Here is a 12,851-nt window from a genome sequence, read left to right as displayed (position 1 = left end):
AGCAGGTGCAGCAAAGAGCTGTCACTTCTGCTTCTGCCCTAAGACCACAGACATATGTTGAGGCCTTGTTTTACCCCATATTGAGCAATTTATGCTGTTTTTCCTGAGCTCTAGGTTATTTAGAAGAGGATCTGCAAAAAGATTGATATCTGGCTGACTATCAAGGAGGATCTCAAGGAATAGTGTAAATATGCTGTCAGGTATTCAGCTGCTGGAGTGAAGATGCTCATCCACAGCAGCATCAAACTCTAGTTATGGTCTTATCCCAACCTCTAAGCATTATTTCTTGAGTGGAAAGGCCAAGGAGGAGTTCTCCTGGGCCAGGAGGAACCTCAGTACAGTAAAGTATGTCCGGATATGCTTGACTCTAAGATTCCCACATCAGCTCAGCTCCATGTATTGGAGCTGGGCTGGAAAAGGCTCCAGCTGTCTTCCTGGACTTTCCTGGTGGCTATTCCAGTCTCTGAAAGCTCCCGTGCTGTGAGATGCAACAGAGATGGGTATGTGGTGAAACGTGAGCAGAGTAATTTGCATGTTCTTCATGGTATTCCAAGACAGGTCCAAAGACGTAAAGAATACTCCGGTAGGTGAGAGAACTGGTTTCAGGGTCTTCTGCTTTGTCACAGGCTTTTTGTAAGACCATAGGCAAATTATTTCACCCACACAGCAAAAATAAGAAGTGTGGCTGCAAGACTTTAAAAGGGGAGATGTGAGTCAGCCTTGAGCAAACCTCAAGTACCAATTAACAGGCTCTTCTTCCCATCCATCATCTGCCTTTCTTCTTTCTCCTTGTGTTCATCACCTTCTCACCACCATGGGCAGAAGAACACCCCCACAAAATTTCCTGATCCTGCTGCCATCCTCAGGCGCTGGATACTTTGCCAAAGCCCTGACTTGGGAGTAGTTAGAGAAAACCCAGCATGTCTGTGCCTTGTGGAAAGCTCTTCTACCTGCTTCTGCAGTTCATAGCCCCCAGCCAGGAGCTTGTGACATGTTGGACCTTCCCTTTCATCTCAGCTGGCCTCGAGCGGCACAGCCGGTGCCAAAAGTGGCTCTGATACTGGGGGATATTTGTCTTCTCTCTTCCTTGGTTCTTCAAGGAGAAGATCAAAACAACCTGACATCTGGTTGCACTTTACTGCCGTGCTGGCTTATGTCATGTCTTTCTTCCACAGTCTTTATTTTCTTTATTAATCACCTCTGAGTCAACAGAGCTGACACATGCTCTGCTCATGCCCTGCACAGCCCACGAGAGAGCGCTCCCTCGCTGGTAAGACCACACGTTTTTCCAACTGGTTAGGCTGGAAAGCAGCTCAGCTGGGGTAGGTTAGTCCCTGTGCTGCTCTCTAATCCCCTGCTCAAACTCAAATCCCACCAAAGCCAGCTCCCTGGGAATCAGACACGATGCACCGGAGTTGTGCTGGCTTTTGTTGTGGGGGTTTTTTTTTGTTTGTTTTGTTTGTTTGTTTGTTTTTTCCAGGAAAGAGATTTCTGCAGGACACAAGCACTTGCAAGCAAAACAGGAGTGCACAACAAGGGAGGGGGTTTCTATTCTCCCAGCCACACATTTTACCGAGTACAAGTGTGATTTGCCAGTTCATCATCCAGGCTAAACTGTCACCAGCAGGACTTTGATCCTTAGAGCAAGCTGAAATCAGGGCTGGTAAAATATATTTCACTGCCCTCAGACTTTTCTTCCATATTCAGGGACCTCCTGTCCAAAAGAGCCTTGGCTGTTCTACTAAGCCACTGAGCACAGTTTGTTTCTCCAATTAAGCATTGAGCTGCTCTGGAGAGAAGAGTGGCGAGCCTCTCTCAACACCTCATTTTAATTAAGTTTCCCTCGTGGTGAATATCTGAGGATGACAGACAGTTCAGAGGACTCCCCAAATGCCAGACTTACAACCACTCCTGATTTTTATGTTATTCTGAGTTTTTTTCCTTGCTCAGATGATCGCTGGGTCTCATCGAGCCATGTGTGTAAGAGTCCTTGCGCTAATGAGCAAGTCAGAGCTGCAGCCCCCCACTTACCTCACCCTGCAGCTGCAAAGTAATGCTATAAAAACACTTAATGAAGCGTGATGCCTGAAAAACACCCTCCTCATTCCTCCAGGGAACAGGAGTGCCCTCAGCCATGATTAAAGTGATGTTCAGACCCGGTAGCTGAGGTGAGGATGGTGTTGCCTGCCTGGCGGTGCTGTGTCTCTCACAGCTCAGTGTTGGATAGTGGTGGAGCCTGTGGTTGATCCATCATCCTGCTGCATTGGGAGAGGGAAAAAAGGGCTGTCCTCTCCAGAGCAGTGGGGCTAAGATGTCATGGATGGCAAGGTGAAGACCCTGCTTTAAAACTGGGGGAGCTGAGTGGCCCAGCACCCTAGCAGTGGGGCTGGGGGCTGGCCCAGGGAGTGGTCTCTTTGGATGAACAGCAATGGACATCGAGTGAGAAGCCAGGTCATCCAAAAATACCTTGGACCTTGAGTTTGTCCCTCCTTTCCTGACATCCTTTGAAACTTCCTTTCCTCCCGGCACAACCCTTCAGCTGTTAGAAATCCTCTCCCAGCTGTGGCTGGTGGCAGATGTGGTGGCACTGGTGTGGGTTTGAGCCCTCCAGCTAATGCCAGGGTGTGTTTCCATGTCCACAGGGTACCAAGCTCCCATGGCAGTGTCACTAACTGGGAGCCTGGAAAGTAACTCGGCTCCCCCCAGAACACTGGAGGAGCTGAATAGCTCCATTCAGCTGAAGCCCCAGGTATAGCTGTAATTAGCACCCCCAGGAAAAGGCTGAGCAGACTGTGGAGATGAGCTATGGGCTTGTCACTCTTCATTAATGAGGAGAGGAAGGGGAGAAAGGGCATTTTATCCCATTACTGGTCCAAGTAGGGAGAAGGGAGTGAGAGGACGGAGCACTGATCTACCCAGCCGAAGGTTGTCTGCTACCATTGCTCTTGTTTTGCATGCACCAGCAACACAGCAGTGGCCAGAGAGCGCCAATAATTGGGACTGGGAAGGGTGTGATGGGAGAGAAACTGGTTGTGCTTGCTGGGCTGGTGTGTGTGGCAGGGGTCTGGTGACGGGGGAGAGGGCTACTGTGGTGGCCTATGTGAGAAGCACCTCAAAGCTTCCTGACATCCAAGTCAGACCCGCCTCTGGCCAATTAGCGATGGTGGCTGTGCCTCTGCAATAATGTATTTAAGAAGGGAAACCTGGGAGGAGGAGTGGGAGTTGTGAGTAGGAGCGGCAAGAACACCTTTGCAAACACCGAGGTTGGTGGAAGAAAGGAGAAGGGAGGGAGGTGTGCTGGAAAAAAAAAAAAAAAAAAAAGAGGGTGAAAAATGCTAATTGCTGAGTTTTGGATGGCATGGGGTTGGACACTGAGTAAATAAGTTTAATTTCCTGCTCGCAGTGTATTATCTTGTCCTTTCAAACCTGAGGGCACTGTGTGCGCGTGGTAATCAGTGTTCGGTTACTGATCTATGGTGAGGGGCTGAGACGGGATAGCTGCCCAGACAGAGAGAGTCTAACAGTAAGCCCCTAATGCACCCCAGCTGGAGTGAATGGGAGTTAATGGGAGGGATGTCACCATGAACTGATTCCTCTGAGATGGTGCCTCCAGGTCCAAGTATACACAGGCATGTGGTACCACTGTATCTGAGCCATCAGGGACATGGTATGAAAGGCAGGTCCTGCTTGACAAACCTGATCTCCTACGACAGGGCGACCTGCTTATTGGATGAGGGAAAAGTTGTGGGTGTTGTTTACCTTGACTTTAGCAAGGCCTTTGACACCGTTTCCCACAGCATTCTCCTGGCAACACTTGCTGCTCACGGCTTGGATGGGCACACGCTTCGCTGGGTAAAAACTGTCTGATGGCCGGGCCCAGAGAGTTGTGGTGAGCGGAGTTAAATCCAGCTGGCGGCCGGTCAGGAGCGGTGTCCCCCAGGGCTGGGTGCTGGGGCCGCTCCTGGTTAACATCTTTATTGGTGATCTGGATGAGGGGATCGAGGGCACCCTCAGTCAGTTTGCAGGTGACACCCGGTTGGGTGGGAGTGTTGGTCTGCTCGAGGGTGGGGAGGCTGCAGAGAGACCCGGCCAGGCTGGAGCCATGGGCTGAGCCCAACTGGGGGAGTTTCACTGAGGGCAAATGCCGGGGGCTGCCCTTGGGCCACAACAACTCCCAGCAGGGCTACAGGCCTGGGGAGGGGTGGCTGGAGAGCTGCCGGTCAGAGAGGGGCTGGGGGGGTTGAGAATGAGCCAGAGTGTGCCCGGGGGGCCAAGGAGGGCAACGGCATCCTGGCTTGTGTCAGCACTGGCGTGGCCAGCAGGGACAGGGAAGGGATCTGAGCCCTGGGCTCGGCACTGGGGAGGCCGCCTCTCGATTCCTGGGTTCAGTTTTGGGCCCCTCACCCCAAAAAGGCCATTGAATGAATCGAGCGTGGCCAGAGAAGGGCAACGGAGCTGGGGCAGGGTCTGGAGCACAGGTCTGCTGGGGAGCGGCTGGGGGAACTGGGGGGGTTCAGTCTGGAGAAGAGGAGGCTGAGGGGAGACCTCCTGGCCCTCTGCAACTCCCTGCCAGGAGGGTGCAGAGAGGGGGGATGAGTCTCTTTAACCAAGTAGTAAGTGATAGGACAAGAGGGAATGGCCTCAAATTTCACCAGGGAAGGTTTAGACTGGATATCAGGAAGCATTTCTTTGCAGAAGGGGCTGTTGGGCGTTGGAATGGGCTGCCCAGGGAGGTGGTGGAGTCCCCATCCCTGGAGGGGTTGAAGAGTTGGGCTGAGCCAGCGCTGAGGGATCTGGGGGAGTTGGGAACTGTCAGTGTGAGGTTAATGGCTGGACTGGATGATCTTCGAGGTCTTTTCCAACCTAGATGATTCTGTGAAATGTCTTTCTGTGAAAGAGGGGTTGCTTTGTATCAGTATTCAACTTTGTGATCTTCCAGAGACCTCCCAGCATCCTGTGGCCAAGATTTGCTGTCTCTCAGCACTGTACTTAGACTCTCTTTAACTGATAAAACACATCTGCAATTCCCTCTCTTCCTGAGCAGGGAGACACTGGGACATGGCAGGACTGGGGTGCTGGTGTCTGGCTCCCTCCTTGCCGTGAGCCAGGGTGTCTAAATGGACCTACCACTTCTATTAGGTGCTAAAAGAGGGGTATTAAAATACCTCCTGCTGTGCCTTGTTTCCCCATCTGTAACATGTAGACAACACATCCTCAACTGCATTGGGACGTTCTGAAGAAAAATATATGAAAATGGTGAGGCACTCCATTGCTATGGCAACAGAAGCCATTGAATTATGGGCGGATGGAGTCAATGATAATGGAAATGCATTTGTGTCTCCTGCTTGCTGTTTAGACATAGGTCTTTATTCACTGGTGTTCCTGCCATGCGTTCATCCAGGACAGAGAACAAAATGTAGTCGCCACTCCCTGGCCACAGGGCAGGGTCTCCCGCAAGGGTTTTATGAATTCTTTATTTCTGGGGTCTTGCAAAATATACACATCTCCTCCAGAGTTAGTTTAGCTGGAACTGGCTTGTTATAATCTTTCAGTCAAGGATGGGAGTGCTAACCCCTATTATTTCATTGTCTGGCAGATAAATAGAGGAAAAGCAAATAATTCCTCTGAGTGGACATCTGTGCTGATGCTAAAGGAGCTCCCAGCCAGGCATACAGAAAGGGTCATGCTCTGCAGTGAGTTAACTTTTGCAGTAGGAGACAGGACAGTATTAAAGCATCTGTTCTGCCCAGAACTTGTCCAGCCCTCATCCCTGGAGCTGAACCCTCCAGCTGTGCGGCCGTCTCTGTTCACAGCATCCATCTCTTCACAAGGAAGCCTTGTTCCAGGGCAGAAGACACGTTGTTCCAGGAAAACAAACCCCTGACACCAAGCAGTGACTAAGCAAAGACGAGGCATAGTAATGAAGGAAGATAAAGTTTCTTGCTAGCCAGGTTTTGCTTTGCACCATCAGAGTGTCAAAAAGCTGTGCATTTAAAATCACTTACCTTCCTGACACTTTAGTTCAGAGGGAAAACATTTTGGATGAACAAAACTAAACATCTTCACAAACTGTACAGCCACAAACTGGAGCTCAGCAATGTTGTCCTAGACTTCTGTGCTATATGAACGTGATGCATGAAGCCCAACACATCAGCCTGAGGTCTTTGGATCTTTTGGGAGGCATCAAAGACAAATTGTGACTCAGGCTTCCCAGTAAAATTGAGCTTTGATTAAGAGCTAGAACATGGCACACTCTGGACATAGGAAATACAGAAAGAATGCAGGAACAGAGCTGGAAAAGGGAGAGAGGTGGCTGTCCTGGTGTTGTCATCTTGTTTCCCTTGACTGTCTGTTGCTACAGATAACAGATGGCTGTACTTTGAGAGACTGACTCCATCAGTCTTGATGACTTACATCTACTTATCATCCCGAATTAGCCTGAACTAAGGGCACAGCATGATGTTTTGGGTGCAAAAGTGTCACCTTCTGTTGACCATCTCTCTTTCAATCTTCTGCTGACCATCTCTCTTCCAAGCTGTGTCATCTTTTAGGGCCTTTGTCAAAGAAAGCTCCTTCTCAGTGACATTGAATTGCTGCAGACCACCCCTGTAGGGTTGCAGTGTTACAGGTAAGCTGCTGTCCTCAAGGTAGGAATGCCAAAGTCACTGCTGCTCTGGAGGTAGGGCATGATGGTAAGAGCAGCCATGTGAATAGCAAAGTCCATACCAGCACTCACCTACCCAACATAGTGACACCTGCCGCGGAGGGCAGTCCACCTCCATGTTTGCTGTGAGCTCCCCATGGGGAGAAAATGCAGCTCTGAATTCAGCTGTAGAGCAATAAACCACTCTATGTCCCTCAGCCTTAATTATTTGATCTCCTCTGGGAGCAAATTGTGCCCTCAGCTGGCTGGTCAGGGCAGTTTTTCCAGATATGCTCTAAAGTAACAGATATCAGAATCTGGTACTGTCCTTTTAAGACTCAACTGTGCATCAATATCTAAATTTCTTTAGGTAAAATCAGAGGAACATTTGACTAGAAGGACCCCTGGATAACATCCTGAGTTCATACAGCTACAGCAGGTGTGGTCTACATCTGTCCCAGCAGAATAACCCATGCCAGGGCATGGTCTCTAGCACAGTTCTGCAGTTGTCCGGTCCAGTTCAGTGTTAACACGAGTTGGTGACGTGTTGTCTCATGCCAGTGAACAGATGAGGCAATGCCCAACAAGACTGGAGGAGAGCACAGGCCAAAGACTATTCCCATTAGACAGCTTTGAAGAGACCACTCAGTTCTGGGATGAAAGAAATAAGTCATTTGGCCACAGTCTGAGCAGTATTATTTGGCCCCAGAGCTAGAGAATATTTCTTAACAGAACAGATGAAGCCAAATAGTCCAGAGGGATTAATGGAAAACCACCAAGAATATGTCACAGCTTCCCAGAAGCATATAGAAAACTTAAAAGCTTTAGCAGAAAAGCCCAAAAGCCACAAGAACTAGAAAGTCGTATAGCAAGAAGGCAGAAAGAATCAAGAACACATACATATATAGGAACCAGGTACTGATTATGTTTTTTAATTCACCCCCTTGCCTGTATCAGTGGTTGTATTTCCATTTAATGTTGGTTAAAGCGGGTCACACCTCTAAACAGCAAAGGATAAGTGCCTACTCCTGGTTATCACTGCCCTTTTCTGAGTGGTGTTTTATGGTCAGTGTAAACCTCTGCAGCAATTTGTTATCAAGTGAACATTTATAGTTAACTTTTAAGCAGCATAGATCTCCATATATGTCTATAATATATGCAGAGGATCATTAAATTTTTATTGTGCAGTTCTGGAGGGAAAAAAAAAAAAAAAAGAACGAAACAAACAACACAATGAAAACAAAAAACCAACCTAGCAAGCAAAATTCTGAATATAAATGGGATATGTTTACCTCATGTGTGATATTTTGACTAGGGATGAAGCAGAGGTGTTTTGGAGCTGTTTACCCAAAAGAAAATTAAAAGAAGCTTGTGTGAAAGGAAAAGGGTGAAACCTCAGGGGTCTTTGTCAACAACCTTGACAGATAACTTTCCAGATGCTTCTAATAAGCCTCAACATACCTAGTGGATAGAGTTCTGCACTAGCACCACTGACAATGTTAGAAAGCCTCATCGGTTTTGGTCTGATGCACTTTCCTACGGACATAGCGAGAAGGAAGTACAGCGTAACAGCAGTAACGAGGAACAGAGATGGAAACACACGACGGCAGTTGGAGCTCACGTCAAGTGTTGAGCAACGCGAAGGTTCGACACGATTGGATTTGGCTTTGCGGTTTGGCCTGTTATAAAGAGAGGGATTGTTTGCAAAGCTTCAGTGTGGGATTAGATTTCCAAACTCTTCAAAGTCTGAGGGATGCTTGGATGGAGAGCAAAGGTTTGGGTTATTTGCTAAATAATAATAAGACCAGCTCCTGGTTGCTATGTTTGACCCAGATATTTCCTTGTAAACAAAGTACAGCAGAAGCTTTTGCCAAGTCGGATGAAGCTGATCTGAAACCAGAATCAAAATATAAATAACAATATTTTGGAGGAGAAGAGAGTTATCAAAATCCTGCTTAGATCATCTGCAGGTGAATTTATCTACCTGGGCTGCTTTTTAGATCATGATTTGTACAACCATGAGCAGTGCAGAGAAGGGGAGGATTATTCACTCTTTGGTGATGAAGGCACTTCTGAAAAAGCTCCTGGTTTCAGGTTTAAAACAAGCAGGAATGGCTTCTTTTTCACTTGGTGCATGAAAATTTGCTTCTAGATGGCATCCAAAAAATATAGGGGCATGACAGCTGCGCAGAAAGTGTAGCCCATACTCTGAAGCTCTAGCTCAGGAGGTCTCTATATCACCTGATATTTGTTAGGAAATATTCACTTTTTCTTTATCCATTACACCTTTTCTGACAGGCTCTCAACACATCGGAGACAGGACATTATTTGACCCAGAAAAAAACATTCTTGCATTTTATTCCAAGTTTTCAAATTTCTCTAACTCATGGATCTTTTTGCCTGAGTTACTACTATAACGTTAAGAAATTAAACATGTTTAGCTGGAAATAAAAACTTATGACTGATGAATACAATGTCCTAAGTGCTGTCGTCTCGGCCAATATGTGTCATTCTGTGTCACAGCAGTTATGTCTGAAAATCCTGCCAAAATGAAACCGTATGGGAAGATATGACCCTGGTGGGGAATTGCTAAGACCTGGAAGGATGAATCTGTGGCTAACAGATATAGTTATGATTTTGTTAATTATTGGCTTCCTTTACGAGTCTGACTCCACAATGCAGGTCACACTTTAGAAGGAGTAGGGTTGACATGGTATGAAGGAAATAGTGAGCAGGCGTGTCTTCAGCTGCAATCAGAAATGACATCTTGGTGCGACTGACAGATGACTAGTCAAACTAGGTACTGGTTCACTCTTCTAGACCATCACATCCCCAGATGAACCCGTGTAATCCTCTCTTCTGTCTTTTCAGATTGTCTGCAGATATATCATTACTCTATTTCACACACCAAGGTGTCTTGTGTTCAATTAGAAACTGGCATAATCAGTGATTATTATTAATGATGGCCATATGTTTACAGCAGGACAGCCAGGAAACAAATTATATTCTCTGCAGCAAAATGGCCGCAGGGTATTCTGAGCCTGATGGTCCTCGTCCTCCCAGCCTGGTATGGCTAGTGCATGATGTTTCCCGTAGCCCACAGCACCCATGGGACTAAGGTGGCTACTGACACCTTCCCCCACTGCTGCCCCCAAATAATCAATGTGAAGCAATAGACAGTCAACCAGGGCACATTTTTAGGCCAGAATTACAACTATTGATGCTGTAGGGAGTAGCTTTGATTGTTTTAAGGCTTCGCTGCTGTCTCAAACAGTTTTGTTTGTACAAGATGTATGTGTGCTCCTTTTCTCGCTGAGGAGGATCTCCTTCAGCCCTAGCTAGGTGAGTCTGCAATGACTTGGCTTGCCGTGTGACAGATCCTATACGTTTCCTGAAGACAACAGGTTTAGTTCTCAGTTTATCAACAAAACTGGTGGCTATTTTAGGCACTCCCATCTCCACTACTGATGCCTCAGTTGATGGAGGAAGGATCTTCACACATGTCGTTCTTACAAGAGACATGCCCAAGTGCCTGAATGGGCAAAGCTCAAAGTCGGTCAGATCAAAACCAGTGACAACAAGCTTGAGTGACTGTGCAGATTTCTTGAGGTTAAATGACACCTTAAAATATCAGAATCCTGATTTTGGACATTCGGCCTCTCATCCACCTGACCTAAGAATGCTGCTTCAGCCACCAGGACATCTGAATCACGCTGAAGACATGGTGGATCAGATACACTGCCCTAGCAATGTGAGCGGTATAACTCATAGAGCCATCCACATGGGAGCTCCTCAGCTTCCTCTGGGAGTAACATGGAGTCTTTTGGCCTTTCAGAAATGACAGAGCCAAGTGTCTCTGTCCTCAAGTAGCCTCTTTGACACTGGTTTCCAATGGGAGATGTCGTTTTGTGGTTTAGTTTCTTTCTAAGGGAGAAGATTGCCTTTCAGGAGGCAGGAAGTGAATAGCCTTCCAAAAGAATTTGATTTTTATTTGACTATCAGGGAAATCTCTAGTTGCCGCCATTAATGTCAACAGATGTGAGAAGGAATATTGACTCTTGTGTTTAATCCTCTGGCTATTAGACCATGCTTATATCACAGTCCAGAAAGACACCCCAAACTATCAAAATCGCTGAGCTGGTAAGTCCATGCCCAGCCCAGATCAGCGCAGACTGGATCCAGAAGCCATGTTTGTCCGTATTTGTACCCAGCTGCCTTGGGAGATGCTCAGCCCCACCACTGGGCATACAACCCTGTGGATTCTACAAGCAGTCACATTGTTGATGCAGTGTTTCTCACCATTCCAGCTCGGTCTTGCACAGATGTGTTTGCAGCTGCACCAAGGTACCTGGTGGAAACCTTGTGCCCAGATGGATTATCTTTCATCTAATGACATGACTGACTCTTCAGCGTTTCATTGAGCATCCTCTGGGCTGAGAAGTCTGAGTCAGGACAGAAAAGGTGAGTCCAGCTGCAACTAACAAACTCAAGGAGAATGAATTCGGGAACAAGAGAGAAGGATGTGAACACCTCTCTCAACAAGGCTGCTAATAAACACAAACACATAAACTCAGATTTTCCCCATTTCAACCCACCACGGCATTGTAAAGGGTGTGACACCCGTCCCTTGATGACTGGTAGAGGCAAGATCTGAGATGATACAGCAGATATGCTGTATGAGTTGTGCTTTTCAAGAACTCCCTGCTGGTTCTTCTTGTTCATGTGACACTCAAAGAAAATGTTTCTGTATTTCTGCAGATAAGGAGCGACTTATTTTCTGGTTTTGGTTAAGGTAGACATAGAAATACCTGGGGGACTCGATAGTTCATAGCACAAATGTTTGTGCCAAGCAAACATACATGTAACAGGACAAAAATATATCCTCCTCCCACTTTCTCTCAAAGGAAGGACTCCCCATCCCATAATTTCTGCTACTTTGACATCCCTTTTAGCAGTTGTTCTCTACAATTCTGCTCAGCATCTTGGGATCTGCCAGGTTGCACAGTGATTCCTGGAACTGATGTGGGGCTGTCTAGGGACAATGCTATGAAATGTCACCGTCTGTTGGTTACATCATCTGCCCAGTCTCATTTTTCAGGCCGTGATCCTGTTGCTCCACCCTGTGCAGGGAACTCAATGAAAACATCTTCAGATTTACTCAGGCCATAATACGGACCTTATTTCTGCACTGAAATGAAAACAAAATTTCAAGATTTGATGACAATTGTCAGAGGGGATTGAAAATGAATTTTTGGAAAACGTTTTCTCAGCTTCTTATTATCTTATGTATTTTATAAAACATTATTCTAGCGTTATTGCCTAGGAATTTTAGATAGAAATAGGTCCCCTGTTACGGAGGATTTAATCTCCTCCCGTTCAGTATCAGATGTCATATGTGGTTACTACAGCAGTGGCTTTTTGATGTTTGCAGACTGAAGATGGCAATGCACAGCGGGACATAATCAAAAGCAATGAAAATGCTGTTTGCCCTAGTTTCCTAGGGAAATGAGTACTATGCAATCATACTACCTTTGCGATTGCCTCCCTCTAACTGTCTTTGCCTGCCTAACCATTCAGTCCTCTTCTTTTTTCCCCAGGTATTTTTGAACATGCTGTCCAATTTCAGTCACTTTTGACAGAAAGGTGGAGACCTTAGAGGTATTCCACGGCTAAAGATTTTCTGCTCAGAGTCAATGGAGAACACCTTTACAGGTTGTCCAGGGGGAAAGTCTGCAGCAAAACCTCAACTCTTACTGGGCATTAGAGAAACAAACACAAGACACAGACCCATAGGAAGGCAGGTTTTGCTAATCCCAGTGCTCAGAGCACCACATGTTAGAGTGAGCCATCACTGTAATGAATATGGGTAAGGGGAAGAAGTAGGGAAATACTATGAGGTCTTGTCTCCACTGGGAAAATGGTCTGTTCAAGTTAACACACTTCAGACAAAATGCAGCAGTTCGCAGACACACTTCCCCGCTTTGGTTAAAGGTCTTTTACTTCTGATCTGTAAGGCATTACAGAGGAGACAAAGCTGGAATTGGAGTTGTGTGGAGGACCTTTTGCTCATTGCTGGTTATCACTGCTGTGGTAGTTGTAACAAACCCCTGCCATCCTGAGAGATGGCACAAAACAGAGAATTGACAATTTAGGCTTTGGGCAAAAGGCACTGAGGTCAGAACTACAGGGAAGGAGGATATTAGCTCGG

This window comes from Athene noctua, chromosome 1 (assembly GCF_965140245.1).
Source record: "Athene noctua chromosome 1, bAthNoc1.hap1.1, whole genome shotgun sequence".
NCBI classification, from domain to species: Eukaryota; Metazoa; Chordata; class Aves; order Strigiformes; family Strigidae; genus Athene; species Athene noctua.
Note: the sequence above shows the minus strand (reverse complement) of the source record.